This window comes from Tachypleus tridentatus, chromosome 7, assembly GCF_004210375.1.
Source record: "Tachypleus tridentatus isolate NWPU-2018 chromosome 7, ASM421037v1, whole genome shotgun sequence".
In the NCBI taxonomy this organism is placed as follows: Eukaryota; Metazoa; Arthropoda; class Merostomata; order Xiphosura; family Limulidae; genus Tachypleus; species Tachypleus tridentatus.
The window spans coordinates 32,712,221-32,718,220 of NC_134831.1; the positions used below are offsets into that span (position 1 = coordinate 32,712,221).

General features: G+C 29.2%; 1 protein-coding gene across 2 annotated transcripts in view; it reads right to left on the bottom strand.

Moving 5' to 3' along the window:
- The window catches only part of LOC143255383 (ubiquitin carboxyl-terminal hydrolase 25-like), a 57,251-nt gene extending 51,251 nt beyond the window's left edge, over positions 1-6,000 (bottom strand). Inside the window, exon 1 of one of the 2 annotated variants that reach the window (XM_076510953.1) lies at positions 5,854-6,000. The gene's annotated coding sequence lies outside the window, so the exon portion shown is untranslated. Of the gene's footprint in view, positions 1-5,631 lie in introns of both variants that reach the window. The other variant, XM_076510952.1, reaches the window with a different exon arrangement.

A 6,000-nucleotide genomic window follows, 5' to 3' on the forward strand; every position in this document is an offset into this window, starting at 1 on the left:
AGTGCATTTTCAGCTCCCTCATAGCATTTGGAATGAATTTTACAGTATTTTTCACTTTATTTTTGAATTAACCGATTCTACTATTTATTACTTGCATCTTTTTACTGTAATTTTCACTGTGTTTATTTTTGACTTAATCTATTTCACAGTTTATTATTTGCATATGATCTGTTGATTTGATCACTCCTTTTGAAATTAATTCCATCAAGTGCTACCATGCGACTACAACATTTATACTCTTTAATCTGAAAAAAAAAAAAAGAGTTCAAAATAATTTTCAGGTACATTTGAAGATGTTAAGGGTTAAATAAGTTTTTTCAACTCTTTCATGATAAGAGAGCTCTGTCTGCCAAGATATGGGAAACAGGTGTATATAGGTAGTTTTGGAACAGTGAGTACCTCAAATGAATTAACAAATATATTAGTTAATAATGAGCAACTTAGTTTTAACAAGAAGTGATTAGGGCAGCTATTTTGAAAAATTATGCATTTATAAAAGAAACATTCTTGTGAAGACTAGACAGAAAGAGATCTAGGTTGTAGGCCTTATTTAGTAGGCAGAGAATGTGATAACATTTGAACAAAAATGATATAAAACTGTAAAACTAAGTTAAAGGGCCAGTAAATGTGTTTTCCTGTAAATCTTACTATCACCAAACTGACCTTAAATTTATATTATTGTTTTCAAGGAAAATCCTTCTCATCACAAAAATATCAACTTATTTACTACTTCCTAAGGCTTGGTAATGATTTTTTGGCATGCACCATAAACACAGTTATGTAAATGCTTTAGACAAAAAAATATCTCATGATCAATACTCATTTTTCTTAAGGAGCTGAAGTTATTGTGCACATTAAAAAAAAAAAGAGATGAAAGAAAACATGCAACAAGATAAAAAATTAACATCAATGTTATCCATTTTTATTTTTACTTTTTTACAGAAAGACTCGTATATGAGCAACACTTAAAATATACCACATTAGAAGGTACAAAGGTCATTAAGCCTATTTCACAGTTGCTACAATACTTTGAACTTTATCTACTAATTTGTGTTTCTCTTTCTTTGGCCAAAGTCCCCTCATTTTCATATTCATTACTATTACTGTGTCTCAGACACAGTAGAATGATACAGAACAGCTGAAAAATTGTAAAAAAAAACCTCAATATCCAAAACGTGTACTCCTCTTATCTAATTATAAATACAGAACTTAATATTTTGTTTGGTCAAAAACAAGAAAGATGCCACTGCTGACATCAGAAGATGAAACATCACTAATGCTACTACTCCTAGTTCTTATATTTACCTGAAACTGCTTTGAAGACAATCCAAGTTGAATAAAGGAATCAATCAAACTATAAATTAATACATATATAACAACAAGGCATTTCACATGAAGTGGAAGTTTCAAAACTAAATTACATACTATTAGTTATAAATATAACAAGGCCAAACATTAAAAGTTCAAATGAAGTGGAAGTTTTGAAACCAAACTACATGCATTGTTTATATATATTTGTATCCAGCTGAAGATTAGCAATGACAGACTAAAAGTAGATAATAAAGTTACCCCCTGAATACCAAAAAGAGCACTTTCTCTGTAATTGATAATTTTCAGCATTTTCATCAAATGGGAAATTAATGCTTAGAAAATCAATAATGCACTCTACACAAAATAAGCAATGCAATGTGTTCCTTTCTCTCTCATAATACTGCACTTTACTACTCAATACAGAAGGGTTCCATAAAATAAAAGAATAGTGTAAACCCAGTATATTTGAAACTCCAATTTTTCAGCTGGTCTCATTATAGATTTTGTTATCTAGCATTTACCTAAACATTTTCATATAACAATTTTTTTTCAAGCTTAACATATAAAATAGAATCAATATGCTTTACTCTATGAAATATAATGAATCTGGTCCATCAGAATCTTCCACAACAACACATCCATACTGGTCTTTATCTCAATGTATTTTAAAGTGAGATTATTACTAATATCTACTTACCATTCATCTTTCGTATAAAGAACATACCCCAATATAAAACATTTTGGACAGTTCTGATTTTCATTAAAAGCTAGAACTTTGATCTGTACACACTTATCACAAAGTATTTTAGTCCTGGAAGCTACGACAGGACCACAGTACTAAGCATAACATGACTGACTGCCTAGAGTATAAATTGGTGTGTCATTCTATAATTGGTTGGGTGATAGAAATTAGGGTGCAAACGACCAACATTTAACAGTACTCTTATACAATTCATTTCCATTCAATAATGAGGTGCCATTCTCAGCTTTGGCCTTTGATACACTTTACTTAACAGTTTCCATAATTATTTCTAATGCTGTACAAATAAAATATAGTTCCCTTCAATGAAATACAACAGAAAAAAATGTTTCATGCAATTCAAAATACAATAAATAACTTAAACCTTACAATAAGCTGGAAAAATTGTAAGGTGTGCCTTAATCTCATCATAAATTATTAAAACAACCTTAGAGAAAGAAATATATTTAAATGCCTATTGAATAAAATAGCTTTATACATTACCATTAAATAGACGAAAAACAATTTGTCACACAGATTAAAGACGTTTTTGGTCACAAACACCCTCGTATTCCTAATTAATATTACAAAGATGAATGATAATTAATTTATTTCTACGGAGAAATCTAGGTAGAGCAACCCATAGCATCAGGTCTCATTCCAGTGAGGCAGTAATTTGAAATATAAACAGTAAAGGTTATAAGTGAAAGGAAGAGAAATGACTAACTATAAAAACTTTTAAAAACTGCTTGAAAATTCAGTAAACTACACTCCAAGAGGTGTTCTGTTTGTGAACTGAACAAACTCCCAGTTAATTAAGTTGAAGTGACAGATTCATTCACTAAGAATCAAAGTTTAACAATGAACTACAAAACAGCAGCAGCAGCAATGAACATTTTACACACATATGTAGAGTAACACATCTTTAATTCTTAAATGTTTCAGAATATACATACACCATCAACAAGCTACCCAGAACAAAACAGATTATTAGGTACAAATATTCATGAAGTATAAACATTTTTTAAAAATAACTAAAATTCAGAATAAGAGAATGAGGTAAATTAAAGAACAACCAAATAAATAAAGAATACGAGAATACAACAAGGTGATGATCCTGCTACATTTTTGGTACTGAACATTTTAATAAACAATGCCTTTCCCTTGCATTTTACTCAAGCCCTAACACAGAAATTCCTTTCTTACAAATGTGACCTTCCAATGAAACCATACACTGTTGATAAATACCAATTAAGATTGATTGCTTCTTTCTGAAGTAAACAAAGTTAAATAGTGAAATCAAAAATTTTAAGAATAATTAAAACATTTTATAAAGAAGTTAAACTATAAATGGGTTTTAAATCATCTTTCAAAATGCAAAATCTGTTCAGATCTAAAAGCCTATTACCAACCCCTGTGTGTTCCAGGATCGTATATAAATACACATGGTGGCTGTTATAACACTTACATTGGAAAAAAACTATACACCAATTACACCTGCCAATATATGATAGTATCAAGTACAACTGGTAAAAAAAAAATATCAAATCCACCAGACTCCACAATCCCCATCCACAGAGAAAACACCAACCACTCTGTCTTGATTACAAACTTCAGTAACTTCACCTCTATCACACAGTATAGAACATTTAATTAAAGGTTTATTTATCATATGTGAACTCCAAACTTTAAATAATACTGTAACTTCACTACAATCAAGTCTGAATACTTTTATAATATTGTTGCATTACTGTGTTCTTTGTTTATTTGGTTATCTTTAAATTTATGTCATCCTTTTATTCTTTATTTTAATTACTTTTTTATAATGTGTTTAAACCTTACAAATATTTGTACCTAATAATATACCCTATTCAATACAGCTTGCTGAAAATGGAATATGTATGTTCTGAAACATTCAAGAATTAAATGTTCATTAATGAACATAAAACATGTCAAATGTTCATTGTTGCTGCAGTCATACTGTTATTCATCATCAACTTAATAATTCTAAAATTTACAGATGACAAACATGGATAAACTATAACCTTAAAGCTGACAAAAGCTTTCCTAAAAAGCCACTGTTGGATCTGAAACATAATGCATTAGCTTGTTCCAGGCTGTCTCAGAGATACTGTATTACAATAAATAAATACAACTTTAATGAAGGTAGAGATAAAATTATGAAGTCTAATATCTTTACTTCAAATTTATTTTCAAGACAACTGGTATGGGTATTAAAACTTTAATTAAAATAAAATTTTAATATCTATACCAGCTCTTTTAAGAATACATATTTACTTCAAGTGGGTTCCTCATCATTACAAATTTTTACTTCATAATGTGGAAGGGTTAAAAAAATGCAAAAGAAAAATTTTGGTTCAAAAATCCTATAACAAAAAGTTGGTAAATCAACTTGTGTATTACAATGAACCATAACATTATACTCACATTCACATTTCTATGTTTTAATCTTGCAAGTGCATCTTTACACTATACTTGTATAATAAAAACTAGAACAAAAAAATTTTTTTAAAGATTAAGAACAGCATAACATACTGCTTTGTGTTAAACTTATCTTACTGGCTTATCACTATAGCATGACAGCATAATCTTACATATATTTTTACAGAAATGGTTAATACTGTGGGGTTTTTCTGTATAACAAATAATTCTACAAACTTAAGTTAAAAAAGTGCACATATATAAAATGTGTATATTTTATTTCCAAACTAATGAATGAATACATGTGCCACTTCTGATTCCTGAAAAAACATTAAAGCTTCATATGAAGTTCAAACAAATCCAACATATGAAAATATACAAAGTATGTTTAGCTTTTTCATCTGCTTATACACTAACTTGTTAACTTATATTGGGGATGTACAAGTATGTTCCCACACATTACAATAAAGCTACCAACATCAAACCTGACATATTTCTCTAAGAGTTTGATCTGATGACAGGGAAAGTTGTTCCCTGCTAATAAGCAAAACTAGCTCTGCACAATCACCTGTAACCAGATATTAACACTGTATAAACCTACATTTCAGCAACTACATAATACAAATCTCCAACCAAAAGACTCAGTCATCAATGAATAATTGTAACACCCAATATTACTGAATAAAAGGCTATATACTTTAAAGCAAAGTCTGAATACACAAAAAATGTCTGATACTAAGTGATAGTGATAGTTTAATCTCTCACCAGCATCTAATTAAGACACCTATAAATTACTCTGATGAAACTGGTTACACAAGATTAATATGCTTTGACTCTGAAACAATTTTATTGTATGACAGATTTAATGTTGATCTTTACACTGGTTTATTAAAGCCTACCTCAGTCCTGCTTCACGTTTAAAATAACTTGATCAAAAAGCTCGACAACTGAATCAGTAAATCAAGCCAAAATATTTTAACATTACTGTCTTAAGTTTCAATAAGAGGAGCGTATTTTTCTTTGCAAATCAACTTATCTGTTAAATCTTGCATTTGTGTTTTATACTAAAAACAGCACAACGTTTTCGCTATTTTATAAATTTTAATTAATAAATAACTTAAATATTTAATTAGGCTTACATAGCGAACTGTTACTAAACGTTCTACCATATATCTGCTGGCCTCATCTACCAATAATTAATATATCACTACATACGGCGATTCTCTAAAAGAGTTGATTCTTCTTATAACATAATTAAAGTAATATTTCTTTCCTTGTTAGTTTATATACATTAGTTAGTTTGCTTGTTCTACTATTACACAAAACATAGATAAAACGTAAGTTAAAAATCAAGTAAATACTTTAAAAGTTCAACCCTGCCGCAATTTAGATAAACATTTTCAACAAAACTAATTCCAGTTGCGACACCAAGCTGAAGTTGAAATAGTATTCGTTCTTCCTCATTCCGCTAAATGCATATATGATATAATATATATCCATACTATGCC